The 23,651-nt window shown below is 50.2% G+C and overlaps 1 protein-coding gene across 9 annotated transcripts in view; it reads left to right on the forward strand.

Annotated features, from left to right (window-relative positions):
• The window catches only part of SH3BP4 (SH3 domain binding protein 4), a 103,590-nt gene that overhangs the window by 17,746 nt on the left and 62,193 nt on the right, over nt 1–23,651 (forward strand). Inside the window, exon 1 of one of the 9 annotated variants that reach the window (XM_054550012.2) lies at nt 7,852–7,869. The exons of 6 other annotated variants lie outside the window; for them this stretch is intronic. The gene's annotated coding sequence lies outside the window, so the exon portion shown is untranslated. Of the gene's footprint in view, nt 1–7,851; nt 7,870–8,946; nt 9,146–11,616; nt 11,969–23,651 lie in introns of those variants that run through there. 2 more of the 9 variants (XM_009238262.4, XM_009238263.4) reach the window with 2 other exon arrangements.

Below are 23,651 nucleotides of genomic sequence, written 5' to 3' on the forward strand. Positions count from 1 at the left end.
TCTCAGGGAAGCATGTGTGTACCCCAGCCTTTCCCTTACTGCCTCTGCCCAGTGGGACCTTCCTTCTCAGCTTTCCGGCTGAGACACGTGCGTGCACACGCGCGTGCACACACACCCTCTCTCTGTCTCTCACACACTCTCGCTGTCTCTCTCTCACACACACACATTCACACAAACACACACACTGTGTCACACACACTCACACACACATTCACATACACACACACTCTCGCTGTCTCACACACACACACTCACACTCACACACACACTCCCACACACACTCCCACACACTCGCTGTCTCACACACTCACTCACACACACACACACACAGTCACACACTGACAAATACACTCACACACACACTCTCACACTCATACATACACACACTCTCTCACACTCACTCACACTCCCCCTTTGTTTCTAGAGCGCTTCTGCTTTAGTTCTAGCTGTGTTGGTCAGAACTCAAAACACTTGGGAACGCTGATGCTGAAGGACTGGCTGGATGGAATCTTAAATGTAGAGAAACCTTAACCCATCTGTAAACCTTGGCGGGACTTCCCCTCCTTCTGTGCATCAGAATCAACTGTGAAGGTTAAAGATACTGCTCAGGTCCTTCCCCTAGAGATTCCATTGGCCTGGAGCTGGGACCTCTGGCTTTTTAATTTTAAAAGCATCCTAGGTGACTCGATAAGCCCATCTGGGATTGAAAATGAGCAGTTTAGACAGTTACCTCCTTTGGAATACGTGTCTTGAGTGGTATCATTTCTGAGATCATGGTTTTACAAAACTTCGGGTGTGCATAACTCTTTATTGTAGGAATAATAAAAGCCTTTGTAGTCATTCCAAACATTACAGACACATAGAAAGTGAACAGTGAGTCACCCTCCTTTCCTGGAGCGCCTTCCCTCGGGGCGTCGGCCTTGCATTCCGCCGCTAATTCCAGCTAATTGGGGTGCACTCTTCAGCTGACTTCTGTTGCGTAGGTTTCCATGTCTGTATTCCCAGATGGGATTTATGTGTCATTTTCTTTTTTGTTTGTTAGCGCTGGGGATCAGGATCACTTTTTGCCTCGTAAAAGCAATTGGAGAGAGGGTCGACTTTTTTTTTTTAACTGCTTTAGAATTGTTCTGTAGGGTATCAGGCCCAAATTGAAAGAAGGTAGATGTGGTGATGGCTGCAGCGTGAGTTACCGGACACAAATTTCTTCAGAGACTACATGAAGACAACAAAATAGGCTACTCAATATGGCCTTCCCCCACTGCCTTTAAAAAAATTCTAAAATTGTGGTAAAAGACATAATATAAATGTTATCATCTTAACCATCTGGAGCATACAGTTCAGTTGCCTTAGTGTTGTGCAGCAGAATCTTCACACCTTTTTCATCTTGCAGAATGAAAATTCTGTACCCGTTTCCTCCTCCCCCAGCTCTTGGCACCCACCATTCCACTTTCTGTTGCTATGAATTTCATTACTACAGGTACCTCGCATAGGTGGAATCATACAATATTTGTCTTTTTGTGATTGGTATTTTCACTTAGCATAGTGTCTTCAAGGTTCATCCATGCTGTGGCCTATGATGTTACAGTTGAAGGCTGCGTAATATTCCATTATATGTATATGTTATATTTTATTTATCCATTCATCTGTCCATGGACATTTGAGTTGCACCTCGTGGCTATTGCGAATAATGCTGCCGTGAACCTGGGTGTGCAGATATCTCTTCGAGACCCTGCTCTCAGCCCTTTTGGGTATATTCCCAGAGGTGGAATTGCTGGATTATATGGTAATTCTATTTTTAATTTTTTGAGGAACTTCCATATTGTTTTCCGTAGCAGTCACTCCATTTGGCGTTTCCGTCGACAGTGTACGAGGGTTCCGGCTCCTTCACATCCTCACCAGCGTTTGTTATTTTCTGGTTTCTTGACAGTAGCCATCTGAACAGGTGTGTGGTGGTCTCTCACAGTGTTTTTGATTTGCATCTCTCTGATGACTCATGATGTTGGCCGGCTTCCCTTCTTTAAACTGCATTTATTAACTTAAATTTTCTGTAAAGTTTTCCTTTTTCTTTTTTTCTTTTCTTTTTTTTTTTTGAGACAGAGTCTCGCTCTGTCGCTAGGCTGGAGTGCAGTGGCATGATCTCGGCTCACTGCAACCTCCACTTCCCAGGTTCAAGCGATTCTCCTGCCTCCGCCTCCAGAGTAGCTGAGACTACAGGCGTGTGCCACCGTGCCCAGCTAATTTTTGTATTTTTAGTAGAGACGGGGTTTCACCATGTTGGCCAGGATGGTCTCCATCTCTTGACCTCATGATCCACCCATCTCAGCCTCCCAAAGTGCTAGGATTACAGGTGTGAGCCACCGTGCCCGGCCTTTTTTTTTTTTTTTTTTTTGAGACAGTGTCTCAATCTGTCGCCCAGGCTGGAGGGCAGTGGCACCATCTCGGCTCACTGCAACCTCTGCCTCCTGGGTTCAAGTGATTCTCATGCCTCAGCCTCCTGAGTAGCTGGGATTATAGGCACGCACCACCATGCCTGGCTAATTTTTGTATTTTTTAAGTAGAGACAGGGCTTTACCATGTGGCCAGGCTGGTCTCAGACTCCTGACCTCAGGTAATCCACCTGCCTCAGCTTCCCAAAGTGCTGGGAAGCATGGTGGCTCATACCTGTAATCCCTTCAGTTTTTTTGTATTTTTTTTTTGTAGAGATGGAGGAGGGAGGAGGGAAGCTGAGGCAGGAGGATCGCTTGAGCCCATCAGTGTGAGACCAGCATGGGCAACATAGTGAAACCCTGTCTCTACAAAAAAATACAAAAAATTAGCTGGGCATGGTGGCATGCACCTGTAGTCCCAGCTACTGGGGAAACTGAGGCAGGAGGATGGCTGAGCCCAGGAGGTCAAGCCTGCAGTGAACTGTGATCATGCCGCTGCACTGCAGCCTGGGTACAGAGCAAGACCTTGTTAAAAAAAAAAAAAAATTAAAGCTCAAGTGAATTGTTTTAGATAGCGTGTGTTTTCTTTCATTGCACGTTTGCTTGGGGAGCTTATTTCTGAACAGACTGCAGAGAGAAATTCCTTCCGTGGAAAGTGGGAACAAGCCTTTTTCCCGGCTTCACTCTTCCAAAGCCACCTTTACCTTTGCAGATTGTTGAGTGAGTGTAGTTGAAGTATGTTGTGTTGGAAAACACGTGCAGAACACAGACATCACCAGACCTGAGGGCTGAGACTCAAGCCTCCTGGTGACTCTAAAGTATGGCCAGCCATTGTCCTTTTGTCTGTTGGTGAGTTACATGTGTATCATAGAAGATGTAGCAAATAGAGCCTTGGAAAGAAATTAAAAATCATCTGACTCTCCTTAACTCCATTACTGTGAGCTAAATCACAGAGACATTCTTTTTAGATGGGGTCATTTGTGTTCATGTCTGCACCCTGCTTCTTTCACTGGGTGGTTTCACAGGCAGTGCTGACGTCGCCCACACACCATCCACCTGTAAGCCATCCCTGGTGGGAGGTGGAAGGCCATCTTCCAGGGAAATTATTTTCAGTGCTGTTTCGTGACCCCTCACTGATGGAACACAGTGGTTCACCTACCCCTGCGCCCTCCCAGTTTTAACATTTCCCTTCCAATCTTCCTTGCTAAAATTGGCATCTTTGCAGCATTTCTAAGCAGTATGTACAGCCTCACTTTGCAGAAGTCATTCCAGTGCTCTGTCCTGAAATCAAGTCATCGAGGATTTGTTGACCACCTCTTGTGCGGGAGGCACCAGTCCCAAAGCAATGTGACTTTCTGAGGCAGTCGTATGCAATACGTACCCCCCTGAACAGACAGTACCTACCCTTTCTCAGGGCAGCTGTAGGCTCCCAGAAGCCCTTCTATGTAAAGCCTGGATTTTTTTTTTTAGACATGGTCTTGCTCTGTTGCCCAGGCTGGAGTGGAGGGCACAAGGATGAGTGACTTCTGGACTGAAGGGATCCTCCTGCCTCAGCCTCCTGAGTAGCTGGGCCCACAGGCGTGTGCCACCACACCCTGCTAAGTTTTAAAACTGTTTTTGTAGAGGGTTTCCCTATGTCGCCCAGGCTAGTCTCAAACTCCTGGGGTCAAGGGATCCTCCTGCCTCAGCTTCCCAAAGTGCCAGGACTATAGGTGTGAGCCACTGCACCTGGCCAAGCCTGGATTTTTGGGAGGCTTTGAGGCTGCATTGCCAACATGAGCCAGCCTCCAAGTGCTCCGGGTCTAGTAAGTCAACAGGGAAGGCTTTCAGAACTCAGCAGCTCCTCACTGGCTCTGGGAAAACTCATTTAGCGATTTGTGAAGGACCTAGCGCAATGGCTCATCCCCTGTAATCCCAGCACTTGGGGAGGCCGAGGCAGGTGGATCACCTGAGGTCAGGAGTTCGAGACCAGCCTGGCCAACATGGTGAAGCCCCATCTCTACTAAAAATACAAAATTAGCCAGGCATGGTGGCACACGCCTGTAATCCCAACTACTCAGGAGGCTGAAGCAGGAGAATCACTTGAACCCGGGAGGCTGGGGTTGCAGTGAGCCAAGATGACTCTATTGCACTCTAGCCTGGGCAAAGAGCGAAACTGTCTCAAAAACAAACAAACAAACAAAAAACAAAAAAAAAAGAAAGAGAGAAAGAGAGACTTGTGAAGGTCATGAGCTCCAGCCCATTTCACTGCTCCATAAAATGCTACATTGGTGAAATGGGCGGGATGAGTTGCTCTGTGGACACGCAGCCCTGGAGCTAACAGGAGTATCCTTCATCCCACCACAGGATGTGCTGAGTTCACTTGGGAGCCCAGAAAAAGCCTCCATGTTTAGCCCTTCTGGTCTTGCCTTAGTGTTGGGCTGGCGCAGGCCTTCTGGTGCTCAGGGACCCCGTTCCGGGGTCACATTTTACAGTAACAAAGGCTCCATGCAGCCCGCGGCCCAGGGCATTCACAAGCTCTCAGCTCCGAAAAATCGAGGGGTTCCTTGCCAGCTTCTCTGGCTCCTCTCTGCCTCCTCTTTGTTCCCTGGCTGGTGTTGGGGTGCTTTCTGGCCAAGGGTGAGGGGAGGGGAAGGAATCTGAGCCAGTCAGTGTGCCCACACTGGGGGTGCTGCAGGTCGCGTTTCACCCTGGCACACCCTGCCTGCCTGTGACATGTGGCGATTTGTGATGGGGATCATAATAAAACTTAGCCTGATTAGAGGCATGTGGGAAGCATGCCCAGCACATGTCTCAGTCACGTCCCTCGGAGCAGGCCAAGCTCGGGCGGCAGGCAGCTGCCTTGCAATTCTCGGAGTTTCAGGAACTGGACAGGGGAAGGTTGGCTTGCGATGTATTTCTCTGGGTTCCTTTGGTGCCGGGATTGAGTATTTCTGGTGGAGACAGTTGTTGGAGAGCTCCTGGGGAGACAGGCATTTTGTGCTTGGTTGCATCGTTATCCCACAGGGAATTGGTTTCTTGCTTCCAGGAAATGGCAGTAACATCGGGGACAGCAGCAGTCGCAGGACGACAGACGTGTCACTGAGGGTGCAGGGTGCTCTGGCTGGAACTGCTGCTGTTCTCCCTTTCACTGGTGGAGAAGCCAGGCCTGGGGAGGTGAAGGCACTTGCTGAGGTCACAGCGGCCAGACTGGAGCCCAGAACTCTGTCTGCACCTAAGCACAGTGTCTCTTACCTCCAGCATCTGGGTCCCATCATCTAATGTGGCTTTAACCTCAGGATCGGGCCTAATTCTAGAATCCTACCTGCGAGACAAGCGCTGTAAGTGGCTTCATTTCATATATGGGGAAACTGAGGCACCGAGCATTTCGCTCAAGCTTTGAGGGTCAAAAATCGAACGAAAGTTGTTTGAGGCTGGGCGCCATGGTTCATGTCTATAATCCCAACACTTCAGGAGACTGAAACAGGAGGATTCTTTGAGTCCAGGAGTTCAAATCCAGCCTGAGCAACATGGTGAAACCCCGTCTCTACAAAAAATACGAAAATTAGCTGGGCATGGTGGTGCTTGCCTGTAGACTCAGCTACCCAGGAGGCTGAGGTGGGAAGATCACCTGAGCCCAGGAGATTGAGGCTGCAGTGAGCTGCAGTCATGCCATTGTACTCCAGCCTGGGCAACAGAGCAAGACCCTCTCTCAAAAAAAAAATAAAAGTAGTTTGACCAGGAACATTCAACCTTAGCTTCCCCCTAACCTCTAGTGGCTTCCCTGCTTCTCTGCTTAAAAGAAGCTATTTCTTTTCTCCAGCCTCAGCTTCCTGTCTCGTCAGCCCCATAGAAACTGAGCTCTCCAAATTGAACAAGGACCCCAGAACACAGGAGTCTGTGCCGAGTTTGGCGCCAGGGATGATGTGTGTGGTTGTATCTTCTAGGGACAGGGGCCCTGGCTTTCATCTAGTGACCCCTGTGGAGGACTCCTGCGGATTCCCCATCTACCCATGAAGAGCGGCTCCTGCGGGGCGGCCCAGGTTACCCCAGCAGCAGCCCACCTGGCCAGGTTTGAAGGGCTTGGGCAGGACAGGTGGTATCTGGGCCCTTCTCCGAGACATTGCCTTTTTATAAATGCAGGCCAGGCTGTCACCTTTATTTATTTATTCATTCAGTCACTTAGATTTTAAACTTGGGTTGAGCTTATAGTCAACTGATAGTTCTGAGTAACTAAGTTAGATCCTTATGGGGTGACAGGGCAGGTGTGTACCAGGTTAAGGTCTCTCTTGCATTTTATGGGTGGCTGCTTGCAGTTAAGCAGGGCTACCGTCTCTTGGCCCAGGGCTTCTTGTTTCATGATGAATACAGAAGCTGATGTTTACCCCCCTCTGGTAGCGGACATAGGGGCATCTCTGAGCAGAGAGCAAGCAGGGGCCTGCGGAAGGGGTTAAGAGGGGCTGGGCAGGTGACCAAGGTCACCATGGCAGGGATAAGTCACGCTGATGGCATTGTGTGGCGAGGACGCTTGCCTCTGTGGTCTTCCTCTCCATAACACACAACCCAGTCTAACTGGGAGAAAAACATAAGACAAACCCCAGCCGAGGGGCGTCTTACAGAATACCTAACCAGGCCTCCTCTGTACTGTCAAGGTCACCCAAAACACGCAATGTCTGGGGAGATGCCCTAGCCGGGAGGAGCTTAAAGAGACACGACACCTAATGTCATGTGGTGATCTGGATGGGATCCTGGAACAGAAAAAAGGACCTCAGGGACAAACATAGGAGACCCGGATGAAGGACAGGCTTTATTGTTTGATAATAGTGCACCGACATCCATTGTGACAAAGGTGCCGTCCTCCTGTAAGACATTCACAGGGAAGCGGGTGGTGGGAGGCCTGTGGGAATTCTCTATATTATTTCCACGACTTTTCTATGAATTTAAATCTATCCTAAAAGAAAAAGCTTATTTAAGAAAATAGGTAAGAGTGGTTAGGAAGGCTGGTCAGAGGCTGGGGTTCCAGGCCTGACCCTCTGCACCCGTGTCTGCTTCAGGCAGGTGACACTGGGTACCCCCTGCCAGGGAGAAGCCCAGGGTCCCCACTTCCTGGCTGGGAACTTCCCTTTCCTACAGACCCTCGCTTGGTGCGCCATGGCAGGTGGGCCCAGGCCTCCCAGTTGGGCCGAGGCCCATCTCTTTTCCCAACAGCACATCCTTTGTTCTCTCCAGCCCAGACGTGTAGAGGTGAGCTACCCTCCTGGCCAGTGAGGAGCTTCTAAACACAGAGGCAGATCAGCTTTTTGCCAAGTGAACTTGAGAACCGGAGCAGAGCTGCAAGGACAATGGTGTATTATTAAACTTCTCTGAAACTCAGAGTCCAGAGCACCCGGCTGTGGGGCGATTGGCAGGTGTTGGACCTGTGGCAATGGCTCCAGCCCCCACTAATCCCGTTAGCGACTTAGGGGTGAGTGGATGGAAAACAGGATGAGAGTGTCTCTCCCCCAAAGACGGCTGGTTCAAGTATGAATATTCACGGCCACACCGAGGCACCTGCTCCTTAGATGTTTTTTTTGCTTATGCAGTTAGTGCACAGAGTGAGCCCTGCACTGAGAAAGACACACACACGCATATGCACGCACATGGGCACACACATATGCTTCCACACAGAGACCCTGAGACCCTGCACTTGAGTTTCTAGTCTTAAGCAAGAAAGGTGTCACCGAGGTTGTGTCCTGCAGCTGCTAGTGGCCAGTCTGTCCCACTTGGATGGTCTGTTTCTATTTTATTTTATTTTTTATTTTTTTTGAGACAGAGTTTGGCTCTTGTTGGCCAGGCTAGAGTGCAGTGGCACCATCTCTGCTCACTGCAACCTCTGCCTCCTGGGTTTAAGCAATTCTCCTGCCTCAGCCTCCCAAGTAGCTGGGATTACAGGCATGCGCCACCATGCCCAGCTAATTGTTGTATTTTTTAGTAGAGACGGGGTTTCACCATGTTGGCCAGGCTGGTCTCAAACTCCCGACCTCAGGTGATCCACCTGCCTCAGCCTCCCAAAGTGCTGGGATTACAGGCGTGCATGAGCCACCGTGCCTGGCAGTCTGTTTCTATTTTGGCATTTCCTCACTGCACCTGGAGAAGAGCTTCATTCTTTCATTCATCCATTCATTCATTCATTCATTCAAGTACCTGACAGCCTGTACGGCAGTGGTGCCAGGTGAGGAGGGTGGGTAAAAATGCAGGGTCCCTCTCACTGCAGTCACTGCGGGACCAGGTACTCTTTTCCTGCACCCCACAGCGCCCTGAGGCCCCACTGGTCATCTGTCCAGCCCTCTGTGCTCGCTGACTGGTGCGGTGAACTCTCTGGTTGGGCTCCTTTCCTGCTCCAGGTGCTGCGTCTCTTTCTTAAGCCTGTGTAGAAAGTTCTTTTGTCCGGGTGACATTGGCGTGATTGAATCAGTGCCAGAGCCAAACAGGATGTGGTTCTGGGCGACTCCCAACTTCCAGCAAATCCATGGTTGTTTTCAGTTACCTTAAGAGGGACAACTGAAACAGAGACAAGCACCCCAACAGCAGGGTGCTTCGAGGTCCTGGAGGGGAGCCCTGGCCCCGTGGAGAGAGACCGAGTCGTGCAGCATCCGTGGCCTGCATTTGAAACTGAAGGGCAAGAGGCTGGTGAGCTCCGAGAGTCATGCCGCAGAGCGGAGGAACAGGCTGAACCTCTGGAGGAACGGCTCTACCTCCAGGTCAGGCTGGAGGCTTTTGCATTTGGTTTGGTGAGGAGAGACAGCAGGATTTCTGGGTGCTGGACATGCTTCTGGGTCAGAGCTGGTGTGTTTCTTTGCAGGGCAAGGTGGACAGGAGGCGGGGATGCTGGGGAGGCATCTGCTGCATTTCTTGAGGTTTCACAGGGTGCAGAGCACCTGTCCTCACTGTTCCGTGGGGTGCCAAGGGAGCAAGCTGTGTGGTCCCTGAACTTTGAGTAGATACAGGTAATATTTGAAAATATTTGGGAATGTTTACACAATCACAAAAACAATGAACACTTGTGTAGCCACTACTCAGGCCAAGAAATGGAACTTAACTTTGAAATTCCCTTTGCCCCTCCCGATCCCAGCTCCCAGCTTCCGATCCTCTCCCCTCCCTGCAAAAATGTGTTTATCCGATAAACCTGAAGCATTCAAGGGAGTCCCTGTCCTGAATTTCGCAGTTGTCATCTCTGCTGTTTTTTAGTTTTATCACATGGGGTTGTGTTTCTAAGCAACATCATTTGTTTTTGTTTTTAACTTTTATATACATGGAATCATGCGGTATCTTTTGTGGCTGGCAGACTCTGAGATGGCCTTCAGTGATCCACACCTCCTGGTGTTCACATCCTGTGAAGTCCCCTCCCTTTGGCGTGAGCCGAGCTAGCAACTTGCTTCTAACCAGTAGGATGCATCCAAGTTGATGCTGTGCCTTCCTCCCGTGATTAGGTTATGTGGGCTTAAAACTTCTTCCTTGACAACAGATGGTCTCCCCTGCTGGCTGTGGTGGAGCAGGCTGCCATATAGAGAGGCCACGTGGCAAGGAACTGAGGGTGGCCTCCCCCAGCAGCCAGCATGCAGTTGAAGCCTCAGTCCCACGGCCACGAGGAACTGGATGCTACAACAAGCAGGTGACCCTGGAGGACCCCTCCCCAGTCTAGACTTGAGATGAGACCCCAGCCTGGGCCAAGACTTTGATGGCAGCTCTGTGAGAGGCCCTGAAGAAAAGAGTCTCTTCTTCACCCAGTTAAGCCACAGAAACTGTGCAATAATAGAAGTCTGTTGTTTGGGGCAATGTGTTACACAGCATTAGGGAGCTAATACATAGTCTTGCAAGAGTTCCTTTTTTGGCTGAGCATTATGTTCTTGAGGTTCATCTGTGTTGATATCTGTAGTTGTAGTTCATCTGTTCTCATTACTATGTGCCTTTCCCCTGTAAGTAGTCCCCCCTTATCTGCAGGGGATACAGGGCCCCCAGAAGGTGCCTGAAACTTCAGATAGTACCAAACCCTATATATACTATATGTTTTTTTCTGTGTATACATGCCTATGATAAAGTTTAGTTTGTAAATTAGGCACACTGAGAGATGAACAATAATGAATAATGAAATGGAATTATAGCACTATATTGTAATAAATTATATTACACTATATTGTAATTATAGCACTATATTGTAATAAAAGTTGTGTGAATGTGTTTTCTCCCTGCCAGAATATCTTATTGTACCGTAGCACCTGTTTTGGGACCACAGTTGGCCAGGGGTAACTGAAACCATGGAAACTTGGGATGAGGGGGGACTGCTGTATGTTAATGCCTTAGCTTAATTATTCTTTCTGCTCCTGAAGGACAATAGGTTGTTTACAGCCTTTGCTATCAGAAACCACACTTGCTGTGAAGGTCTTTGTACATGATTTCCAGCTCAGCGTGCAAATGTTTATCTAGGGAGCACGGCTGGGCCTTGGCTGCCAATCCAGCTCCACTTCCCACAGCAGCCTTCAGGTTGGCCCAGGCTCCTCCACATGCTCCCCTCCCTCAATATTGTCCGCCTTTTTTTCACTTGGGGGGATGGTCTGATGGGTGTGAGATGGTATCTGAGTGTTTTTATGTTCTGCCAGAAGCTAATGTTTACTGACCATTCTGATTTCCTCCCGTGCGGAAATCCTTTTTGTGGTTTTTGCCCGTTTTTCTTATTGAATTGTAGGAGTGCTTTTTGTTTTTGTTTTTTGAGACAGGGTCTCACTGTGTTGCCCAGGCTGGAGTGCAGTGGCGCGCAAGCTCTGCCCACTGCAACCTCCGCCTCCTGGGTAGCTGGGATTACAGCCTTGTGCTACCATGCCTGGCTAATTGTAGGAGTGCTTTGAATTTTCTGGAAAATAAGCCTCTCTTAGTTATGAGCATTGCAGATACTGCATCCCAGTTTGTCCCTTGCCCTCATGGGCTTTTAAAATCAAATCAGGCACAATTCTGAATTTTTCTGTCCCAGGGGGATAATTTGCAGAATTACACTTTTGCGGCATTCCCAGTCCTGGCCTGTGTGTCCCGGTCTCTGGGTCATGGACTGGTGCCTGTGGACTCGGCCCCTGTTTATCGCTTTTGCTTGATGCTGCCTTCCTGAGGTGGAGACTGCTGGGCTCTGTTCCCGTCTGTGGCTTACCCTCTAGTCTGGGAGTGCTTTCCTGTTCAGATAGCTCATTCCAACCTCTTAGTCACTTTGGAGAGCCTCGTTCAGTGAGTCAGCACGGGACCTGGAGCCCAGGGACCCCTCACAGCCAGTCCAGCGCGCACTTGCAATTTGCAGTTTGTCTTAGGCTCCCTGAAGGTGATTGCTTGACCGCAGAGGAATGCACGGGTCTGAGGAGAATTTGCCCAGCGTGTTTAGAAGGAATGCATTCCTGGAGAAAGTTAAAATTAGAAAAAGCTGCTACATTTCCTGCCATTCAGTCGCAGTTGGCTGGTGTTTGTTTGCACAAGGATTCTTTGGTAACAGTCTGTAGTGGGTTTCTGGCGGAATGCGAGGTGAAGTCACGATTTTCGGGATGGAGGTGAGTAGTTTCCACAGGGATCTTTGTCGTGGGAGTCACTGCTTTGTTTTCCCAGTTGTTGCAGAATCATACCGGAATGGAAAAATATTACTGAAACAATCCCTTGTTGATAGTTAGCAAGAAGATTATTTTATTTATTTATTCTAGAAAACAGCTTTTTAGTGGGAAGCAAATATTGTGGAGCGCATCTCTTTGTAAGCTTGGCTGCTGTTTTCCCATCCCCGTCTCCTTCCTGGGCGGCCACCTCTGATGTCGCCTCCTGAGGCTGGGCTTTTTGGGAAACCCCCTCTGACTGGCACAGGCAGTGGGGTCCAGGTTGAGCAAATACAAATGCAGAATACCCAGGTCCATTTGAATATCTGGGGTAATGTACACTAAAACATTATTAGTTGTACACCTGAAAATTCGATGCAACCGGGTGTTCTGGGTTTTTGTCTAGAGACCTCTCCTGGCCCAGCTACACTTTGAAGCCCCCTCTGTCCTGGTCTCTGGTGGTGCCTGGGCCTCTGCCAGCTGAGAGGGGCATCGCTGGCACCAGGCGGGCTATTGGCACCAGTGGGCACACCTGTGGCTTTGCAGGGTTTTGTCCACTTCTGTGTTGGTGCCGTCCTCCTGCTGGTGTTGGGCTGGGTCGTGTGCCCACTTTATGGAGGCGGAATGGAGAGGCCGGAGGGTTACCAGCCTGTCCAGTAGTGTGCAGCTCGTAAATGGAACTCTTAGTCTGTAGGTTTCAAAGCCCAGCAGCTGGAGGGCACAGGAGAAATTAAACCGTCTTCTTCCCTGGGGAGCAAAAAAGATGGTCAGAAACTCACACACAGGGAGGAAGTGCTGTGGGGCTGAGAGTCTGGGTGGCAGGTGGGCTATCCCTGAGACCTGGGAACACAGGCTGCGGGGAAGCCTCAGTGTGGGCCTTGAGGGAGAGGCAGTTTTTGCACAGGCAGGGAGGGGACCAAGGAGGCATTCCCTAGTCACAGGGGCAGTGGGCAAATGGGAGGAGGTGGGATATGTGTAGGGGAGTTTGAGGGTGGGGCCGCTGACCTGGCTGGAGTGACCAGTGGATGCCATGGGGTCTGTCCACATGGGGTAGGGCAAACTGCAGAGAACCCCGAAATGGGGCAGGGAAGCCTGGCCCCAAGGGAGACAGGGGCAGGAAGGAGCAGGGCACCCTGTGCTCTTGAGCCGGGGATAATACAATGACGGTGAGGTAGTGGGGCTGTAAATTTGGTGGAGAGATGCAGCTGAGACTGGCGGGGAGGTGGTGGATCGGTGGACCCGAGACCAAGCTGCCGATCACAGGTGCTTGGGAAGCTTCCTTTTCTGTTCAGGCAGCAGGTGCTATTGATGCAGCTGCTGCTGAGCACTAGTGCAGGCCTAGGGGCTGGCTGGGGATACAAAAGTGAGCAGGACGGGTGGGTTCCTGCCCGCAGGCCATACAGGCCAGCTTTCCAGACACCCGGATGCCAATTCCCCAGGGCACTCCACACAGCCCGTTCAAGGTGCTTCTTGTTCTTATCCACAGATTTGTGCTTGAGAAGCTCTGAGTTCCTGTCTGCACACCTGCATTGGCATATGGGTACTCTATAAATCATCCATCCATTCAAACATTGACTGACTGCACCTGCTATGTTCCAGGTTGTTCCTGGTGAACAGGACAAAGTCCTTGCGTTCATGGAGCTTGTTCTGTTGGGAGAAAAAGGAGAGAAGTAAATGATAGATACAAGAATGTCAAGAGCGGTGGACGAGACCGGGGGAGGGAGTGGGCAGCAATGGTGTGCTTGTGTTTTTGATACGGTGTGGTCGGCTGAGTAATCCCCTCCGCAAAAAACGTATTTCTATCCTAATGCTCAGAACCTGTAGGTGTTACCTTATTTGGCAAAAGGGACTTTGCAGGTGTGATTCATTGAAGGCTCTTGAGATGGTGAGATGCCCTGGATTACCCAGATGGACCCTAAGTGTTATCACGAGTCTTTTAAGTGGGAGACGGAGATCTGACCACAGCAGGAGGCCCTGGAATGGTGGGAGCAGAGAGTGGAGTCCCGAGCTTTGAAGATGGAGGAGGGGCCCTGAGCCAGGCATCCAGGCAGCCATGGGACGCAGGAAAGGGCAGAGCCACGGAAGCAGCTCGCCCCCTCGGAGCCTGCAGAAGGCACTGGCCCTGACGTCAGCCCAGTGGGCCTGGTTTCAGATTTCCGGCCTCCAGAACTGTTGGAGAGTCAATGTGTGTTTTAAGCCACTAAGTTTGTGGTAATTTGTTACAACATCGATAGGAAAGTCATGCAGGGTTCTGCGGCTTTGAGGGAGTTACGTTTGAGCAGAGCCCTCTGAGGTTGGGGCTGGGCTTCCCTGCTGACACATGGGCAGGGGCCACAGAGCCTGAACCAGGATCCAGGCCTAGCTGTGGGTCAGGAGTCCCTGCTCTGGCAGTTGTCCTCAGCCTGGAAGTGACCCACAGTGCATATATATGTGTATGAGTTTTGTTTTTTTGTTTTTGTTTTTTGTGGTGCGGGGCAGGGTCTCATTCTGTCTCCAGGCTGGAGTGCAGCGGTGCAATCATGGCTCACTGTAGCCTCGACCTCTAGGCTCAAGTGATCCTCCCACCCCAGCCTCCTGAGCAGCTGGCACTACAGGCACACATCACCATGCCTGGCTAATTTTTTTTTTTTTTTTTAACTTTTTGTAGAGACGAAGTCTTGCTGTGTTGCCCGGGCTGGTCTCAAACTCCTGGGCTCAAGCAATCCCCCTGCTTTGGCTGTCCAAGGTGTTGAAATTACAGGCATGAGCCACTAAGCCCTGTCCTTTTAAATGTAAAAATGTCAGATGAGGAATCAATCCCCTTTGCTGAGTATAAGTGTTATCTTATTAATGGAAGAAAATATTTGCTTGGCTTTCTAAATTGGGAATTTCTAACAATCCGTAACAGCCCACTGGCTTTGACCAGAACCGACCGAGTGCTCAGTTACATCACTCAGCTGAGTGCCTGTGTCGTGGATGGAAAACCCAGTGGTCTAGCACTATTTACCATCTGTCCTGGTTTACAACCCCTGAAAGCAGAGCCTGAGACAAGGACTTGGGTGCTGGTGTTTTTGGGGAGATGACTGGTCACAGCAGTCCATTCAGGCAGAAGAGGGTGAGAAGAGAGAAGAGGAAAAGCAAATCAGGGGTCAGCTACTGAGCTAGTGGCCACTGTTAACCAACTATTAGGGCTCCATCATGCTGGAGATGCATTTGAGGAGCCATGAGACTGTGCCCTAGAACTGTATTTCTGGAGGCCAGGAGGTGGGGGCATCGACCCCAGGGCAGCCCCGGGGGCTGTATGTCTGCAGTGCATCTTCCATCCTGCAGGCTGACCCGGGCTTGGGGCTGTAGTGTGCTGGGATGGCGGAGCACCTGCAGATCACACCCCCCATTTGCAGAATATCTTGACAGCGCAGCGACAGAGTAGTGAGTGTACAAAGATCTACTATAGCTGGCCTTCCACTTCCACGAAGTCCTCACTTTGTGGCTGTCCCCTAGGAGTCATAAGAAAGGCACATAGTTTAGCTCCATCCACCAAGACTTGAGTCACCTGCCGACGTCTGCCTTAATGACTTCACAAACAGTCAGTGTGGCGGAAGATGTTTAGAAGAATATGGGAGAAAGTCAAAAGTGTGCGTGAGTGAAGGGGAATGAAGTGGGAAAATGCATCACACCTGCACACACATTTTTGACTCTTGTGCACAAGATTTTTGACCCTCTGTGCACAGGTGTTTTTGACTCTTGTGCATAAGCATTTTTGACCCAATGCACACAGTCGTTTTTCACTCTCTGCGTGCAGGTGTTTTTGACCCTCTGTGTGCAGGCATTATGACTCTCTGTGCACAGGTATTTTTGACCCTCCGCGCACAGATATTTTTGACCCTCTGCGCACAGGTGTTTTGACTGTCTGTTTGTAGCATCCTCCCTTGATGTATGTTCAAGTGAACCAGCCCTCGATGCACGCCTATGAGCTCAGGACCATGTGCAGGTGAACCAGCCTGTGACACATGCCTACGAGCTCAAGGAGGACGGTGCAGGTGAACGAGCCCTTGATATACACCTATGAGCTCAGGGTCCATGTGCAGGTGAACCAGCCCTCGACACACACCTATGAGCACAGAGACCACAGTGCAGGTGAACCAGCCTCTGACACTCACCTACGAGAACAGGGTCCATGTGCAGGTGAACCAGCCCTTGATATACACCTATGAGCTCAGTGTCCATGTGTAGGTGAACCAGCCCTTGATATACACCTATGAGAACAGGGACCATGTGCAGGTGAACCAGCCCTTGATATACACCTATGAGCTCAGTGTCTGTGTGCAGGTGAACCAGCCCTCGACACACACCTACGAGCACAGAGACCACGGTGCAGGTGAACCATCCCATGATATACGCCTATGAGCTCAGGTCCATGTGCAGGTGAACCAGCCCTTGATATACACCTATGAGAACAGAGACCATGTGCAGGTGAACCAGCCTTTGATATACACCTATGAGCTCAGGGTCCATGTGCAGGTGAACCAGCCCTCGACACACACCTATGAGCACAGAGACCACAGTGCAGGTGAACCAGCCTCTGACACTCACCTACGAGAACAGGGTCCATGTGCAGGTGAACCAGCCCTTGACACACACCTATGAGCACAGAGACCACGGTGCAGGTGAACCAGCCCTTGATATGCACCTGTGATCTCAGGGACCATGTTCAGGTGAACCAGCCCTCGACACACACCTATGAGCTCAGGGTCCATGTGCAGGTGAACCAGCCCTTGACACACATCTATGGGAACAGGGACCATGTGCAGGTGAACCAGCCCTTGATATACACCTGTGAGCTCAGGGTCCATGTGCGCGTGAACCAGCCCTCGACACACAGCTATGAGCACAGAGACCACGGTGCAGGCATTATCTCTATTATTCATGAGGAGGCCCAGTCATTCCCTCCCTACCCTGAGTTAAGGAGGAAGGATAAGACTTAACTGTGGTCCCAGCATTTAGTGGCAGAGCCAGGATTTGAGTCCATATTCAAATAAGGTCCAAGTCTTCAATATACTGATGTTTCCCAGATATTTTCAGCCTCCTAAAGGTTTATTAGGGGGACATAAACTCTTTCAAGGTTCCATCATAAACATTCTTAGTCTGATTCAGGCAGGAATATTAACTTCTACTTTTAAAGACTTGTGATTTTATAACCTGCCATGGGAAAAGGAAATGCAGGATTGGAGCCTGGTCTGGAATCTTACACCCTCACTTGTCCACGTCCTGACTTTTACTGCAGCCTGTGTGGTCTTGGGATTGTTCTGTTTGTGTTTGTCATTACTCTGCATGTCATGGCTGCTGGCTTTGGGTTAGGATCCCAGCTTTTCACTTCCTGATCTCGGGTGAGTCTTTCAAACCTGGTCAGCCTCAGTTCTCTTATCTGCTAAATGATGGCATGATGATACCTGTCTGGCCTACCTCATAGGGTTGTGAAAAGTGACCGAGAGGCCAGATGGGAAAGTATGTTATCAACTAGGATACATTATGCTAATAATTTTATTTTATTTTTTTTTGTGATGAAGTTGCACTCTTGTTGCCCAGTCTGGAGTGCAATGGCTCAATCTTGGCTCACTGCAACCTCAGCCCCACAAGTAGCTGGGATTACAGGCGTGTGCCTCCATGCCTGGCTAATTTTTTGTATTTAGTAGAGATGGGGTTTCACCATGTTGATCAGGCTGGTCTCTAACTCCTGACCTCAAGGGATCCACCCGCCTCGACCTCCCAAAGTGCTGGGATTACAGGCATGAGCCACCCCGCCCGGGCTGCTAATGGTTTTCAGAGGCAGCATCAACATCAGCTGGGAGCATGTTAGAAACGCACATTCTCAGGCCCACCCCAGACCTACAGAATCAGAAACTGAGGGTTGTTGGGCCCAGCAACCTGTGTTGTAATCAGCCCTCCAGGTAATTCCAGTGAATGTTGGTGTTTGAGAACTATTGCCTTAGTCACAGAATTTCACGGGTGTTGTATGCAATTTCTACTATGTATTTGGCACTCAGTGTCTGGTATGTTTCAAAGGAAAAAAAAAAAAAAAGACAGGGTCCCTGCCCTCAACATGGTCTACAGGCTGGAAGAAAAATTAAAACAAGAGAAACCCACACGAACTGGATGTACGCTAGAGCCCCACGTTACAGTTGAGGAAAACGAGGCCCAGGAAAGATAAGTCATTTAGCAAAGGTCGTAGAGCTGGTGTGAGAAACATGAACCCACACGTTTGACTCATGACAATCTCCAGACCCTTCATTCCCCAGGCCGCCTCCCCACAACATGGGCGGCTCATGGTGTCCCCCTACTTATTCATGGGAGAGAGTTCTGAGGTCAGAATCAAAGCCTAGGACGCCTTCCTTGAGACGCTCTCCTTGGCTAGCTTTTAGGTGGTGATTGTCGAAACCTTGGATTAAAACCTTCACCCCCCACAGTCACAGTAGAGTCCAGAATGATGAACTGGATCTTGTGAGGCTCCAGAAGTGATTGGTCAGTGAGTTGAAAAAGTCAAAGTCTAGAAGAATCATTAAAAATACAAGGAAAAGCCGAGTGTGCGTGGGTCTTCCAGTCTTTCTGTTGGGTGTGGGTCTTTTCTGAGTGTGGGCTTGGCCATGGTGTCTCTTGTGTGACCCACATGCATGATGACGTCATTGATTTCCAGTCCAAGATGGCACCATGACACAGGGACACTGGTGAAGCCATCCATGCCCAGAGTTCTCCTAGAGTTGACTGCATTTTCCTCAGGTGTTGAATGTCATTTAGCTTGCCAGCCACATTTTTTTTTTCTTTGAGTCAGAGTCTCACTCTGTCGCCAAGGCTGGAGTGCAGTGGTGTAATCCCGGCTCACTGCATCCTTCGCCTCCCAGGTTCAAGCAATTCTCCTGCCTCATCCTCCCGAGTAGCTGGGACTACAGGCACCCACCACCTCGCCTGGCTAATTTTTTGTATTTTTAGTAGAGACGAGGTTTCACCGTGTTAGCCAGGATAGTCTCGATCTCCTGACCTCATGATCCACCCACCTTGGCCTCCCAAAGTGCTGGGATTACAGGCGTGAGCCACCACGCCCGGCCCGCCAGCCACGTTTTTAAGTGATTCACCTTTAGCGAGTCTTTCTGAAACATTCCACTTGAATTGCCATGGGAGCTGCCCTTGTCTCACCCCTGGCCATCAGTTTATGTAGTAATTAAATATGTAAAATTTCCACAACAAGGACCCCAGCTCCAGCCAGGGGAGCAGAGCCCCAAGGGGAATAAGAAAGTGGTCTTTCGGCCACACAGGTGTAGTGGGCCCCATGTCTCATTGTCCTCCTGTCTTCACACTCAAGGGCAGGGGGCCTCCGCCTCCTCCACCACCCTGCCAGGGAGGAACGGCGTTCAGAGAAGGCAGCCACTCGGTGCTGCGCGGGTGCCAGGAGGAGCTCACGGTGTGGAGGGGGGACGCATGAACAGGTGAACAAAGCCGTTGCGGGTGCTGGGTGGGTGGTTGTCTCAATGCTCCTCCTCCGTTTTTATGCTTAGTATTCATTCTAGGTTTAACACAGCAGAGAGGAAGGTTATATCCCATTCCTTATCACATTCTCTGTAAAATTGGAAATTTTATGTAATTATAGGAAAGGTAAGTGAAGCAGTTCTGTGTTCTGCATAAGAAAATGTAACGTCCATCAGGTGAGATTTCAGGCCCTCTCACTTGGCTGCTTCATCCATCCATTGCCCAAATACGTTGTCAGTGTGTAAATTTTAATAGTGTTGATTTTGATAGCATGAAGTATAAAGGCTTTTGTCCATCTATCAGAGTGTCGCTTTCTCAGTTCTGTAAATTGGTTGTCTCAGAGTGGAATGGTCTGCCCTCATAGAGAATGAAAAACCTGGGGTTGGGTCCATGGCCAGGCCATGAAGTCCCTGTGTAGTCTTGGACATGCCGTGCATGAGGACTTTGTGTGAACCGGAAACTGGAGGAGGATGGCGTCACTGTGCTGCCAGAGTGGGGCAAAGATGCCTCCCCTCTTTTTGAGGTTGGAGCCAGCTCTAGAAAGAAACCTTGAAATGGATGTTGGGCCCGTTCCCATCTCCCTTTCTGACCACACCTACGTCTGCTTTTCTTTCCTTCCCTCTTGCCATCTCCTACCCTAGCTGGTCTCTTGGCAAACACTCCTGGCATGCAGCCATGTACCCGGGTGAATGCCCACTTCCGTTTGGCCTGAGCCTACATCCCGCCTGGCCCTTTGCCCACTGCGTAAGTAGGAAGGGTAGAGAACAGGGCTTGGCACACTTTTCTCTGTAAAAAGCCAGAGAGTAAATATTTTCCGCCTTGTGGGCCATAAGGTCTGTGTCACAGCTACACTGTTTTGGTTGCACAGAAGAGCTATCGATAAACGGGTGGGGCTGGGCTCTGTGCAACTTAGGTAAGGACACTGCGACTTAAATTTCGTATCATTTTCACGTCGTGAAATATTACTCTTTTTATTTTCCCCCCAACTGTTTAAAAATAGAAAGGCATTCTTTGTTCATGGGCCATACAAAGATAGGTGGCCAGGTTGGATTTGGCCCGCGGGCTGTAGTTTGCCTCTGGTTTGGACAAGAATTTTCAGGGTGAACACCCCTCATCCAAAAATTTGAAATCCAAAATGCTGCAAACTCTGAAACTTTTTCAGCACCGACGTGATGCCACAAGTGGAAAATCTCACACCTAATCTTACATGATAGGTTGCAGTCAAAACTCCAGAACAAAATTATTTAAAATGTTATATAAAATCACCTTTGGACTATGTGTATAAGGTACAGATGAAACATGAATGAATTTAGTGTTTAGACTGGGGTCCCATCTGCGAGATATCTCATTGTGTATATACAGACGTTCCAAAATCTGAAATCCAAAGCACTTCTGGTCCCAGGGATTTTGGATAAATGGTACTCAGCATGTATTTAGTTCTACTTTGTAGTTTGGTTCTACTGACTGACTCTGATGTATGGTGGTGGGTGAGGCTGGAGCGACCCCAGTCATCCAGCTGTCGGGGATGCAGGCTGTAGAGGTTCCTCTAGCTGATGGCTCCATTGATGTCCACTGTGGAGGCTTAAAAAATCTAAGAAATAGGCTTACACATTTTCCAGTTTACTCAACACCAGCCTAACATTGCTTCACCTCAGTCCTTCAAGAATGTGTCCCATAACTAAGTGGGTTGGACTTTTGGGCCCATACCTGAAGTTGCTGGAACAAAATTAGTTTTGTGTGTTCCTGCATATTCCCTAGGAACTCATGCAGGTCTGGCCCTGAAAGACTCAGCTCTGCAGCGTGGACCAGCTCTTGGTGTGGTCAGCACAGGCCGGCCTGTAGGTTGAGTTGGGTGAAGAGTTCACGGAGCATTTTCAAATCTGTCACTCCCTCAGCAACCTCTGAGATGGGCAGAGCCGTGAGAATTCCTTTTCCCAATTTGCAGATAGAGACTCTAAGTTCTGATGAATTACTTTGACAGGGCTGTTGTCAATGAACCACAAACTGCTGGGTGGTTTGCACAGCGGAAAGGGATTGTCTTACAGGTCAGGAGGCTGGAAGTCCAAGATGAGTATCAGCAGGGCCGGTTCCTTCTGAGGCTGAGGGAGAATTAGTTCCAGGCCTTTCTCCCTTAGCATCTGGGGGTTTGCAGGTAGCTGTTGGCTTGTAGAAGCCTCACCCCCCCATCTTAGTCATCCTGTCACCTGTCCCTCTCTGTGTGCCTGTCTGTTGAATCTCCCCCTTTTTATAAAGTCACTGGGTCGTATTGGATTGGGGCCCACCCTGCTGATCTCACTTTAGCTTGATTGCACCTTGAACACTCTGTCTCCAAATAAAGTCACTTTCTGAGGTACTGGGGATGCATGCAAATTTGGGGGGACGCAATTCCATCTATACCATTTGGGAAATGGGGTGAATAGCTGTCTTAGTGACTGTCCTGGAATGAGGATTTAGGACACGGTGGTCATCTCTGTGTATGAATATAGCTTCCTGTCTGGATGTGGTGGGGTGAGGACCATGAGCCTCATATCATTTATCCACTCGCCCTCCCAGACCCACTGAGGTGGGATGAACTCTCTGCAGATTTGTCATCAGCTGAGACTCTCAACCATTGTTAAAACAGCTACTCAGATGGACAGAGCAACATAACTGCCCTTCTCTCTGCACCGTGGGAGAAGACACTTGTGTTTTGAGCTGCTGAAGGCAACAGAATCTTGTCTCCTTGGCATTGTGGTTTTTGGAGATTTGCCCCAAATCATGGTTAATGACAACATTGATGTTTCTTGAAACAACCGGAGAATAAGACATCCTCTAGACTTTATGCTAATTCCATCCACCCACACTAAACTGTGTGGTTTTCTTGGGGCCCCTGAAGACTGACGGGTCCACATTGGTGTCTGGTGGTGCCCACAGGAGAACAGTGCTTGACTGAAAGATCGTGCCCCCCTCTTCTCAGCAAGGCGGTCCTTGTCCAGAGACCTTGGGCCTCTGGAGAGGTTGATCAGGAGTTGGGGAGGTGGAAAGGGGCCAGCGGTCCTGTCCACTGAATCCATCAACTGGGACCTCCCGGACATGACAGTTTGAGCCAGATTCTCTCCTCCCTCCACTCCAGCACTGAGGGGCTAGCGGTGCCACATGTGCACCTGTCCCTGCCCAGGGTCCAGTTCTGGCGTCTCTGAGCCCCCTGTCAGGGCAGCTGGGTCCTCCCATACTTAGGCATGAGGTATGAGTTTACCCAATCATCCCCCTGTCCAGGGAGCCTGCCAGGCTCAGCTTCAGGACCACAAGGCTGTTAAGTAAAGACGCTGCCTAAGGAACCTGCCAGAAGGAAAGCTCCAGAGGGCTTGCAGGGCCCTTATCCAAAAATGCAAAAGTAATCAGTGCTGAAAGCCACAGTGACAGAGGGTGTTGTCAGCACAGCCTCTCTTTAAATAGAGAAAGGAGCACGGCAGCTTTTTGGAGTTGGGGCGAGGTGGCATCTGGAGTTATCCAGCAAAGATTTATTTTGTGCCTTGGGGGGCAGGAGCTGGGCAGCCTGGGGAGGGCTGGGCAGCAGTGAGGATGGCGAGGCTGAGGCCCTGGGCCACATGCAGGTCGTTTTCCTCAGGGTGGCTGGAGGGCGGATCTTCAGGCAGCTCCGTGGCCTCAGTAGCCCCCATGACCGAGTGTAGTGGAGTGAGCTGTGGGAGGAGTGTCACAAGGAGGAAGGCATTGTGGGCCCCTGGAGATCGATGCGTTCTTGCCGTGTGGCTCTGGGACTGGAGCCCCTGGAGATGGACGCATTCCTGCTGCGTGGCTCTGGGTCTGGGCAGCACCTGGAGATGGACACGTTCCTGCTGCGTGGCTCTGGGTCTGGGCAGCACCTGGAGATGGACGCGTTCCTGCCGTGTGGCTCTGGGTCTGGGCAGCATCTGGAGATGGATGTGTTCCTGCCGTGTAGCTCTGGGTCTGAAGTACCTGGAGATGGATGTGTTCCTGCCATGTGGGCTCTGGGTCTGGGCAGCACCTGGCAGGCTTTGGGGTAGGCCTTGCCCACAGCCTGGGAGGCTGGGGAGTTCCTGTGAAGGGAGCTGGGTCCTTCTGGGAAGCGCCCGGTGGGGCTTGTTGTCCCTGCCTTGGGCTTGTCTCAGGAAGGGCCCCGGGCAGAGTGAGG

This window comes from Pongo abelii, chromosome 11 (genome assembly GCF_028885655.2).
Source record: "Pongo abelii isolate AG06213 chromosome 11, NHGRI_mPonAbe1-v2.0_pri, whole genome shotgun sequence".
Taxonomy (NCBI): Eukaryota; Metazoa; Chordata; class Mammalia; order Primates; family Hominidae; genus Pongo; species Pongo abelii.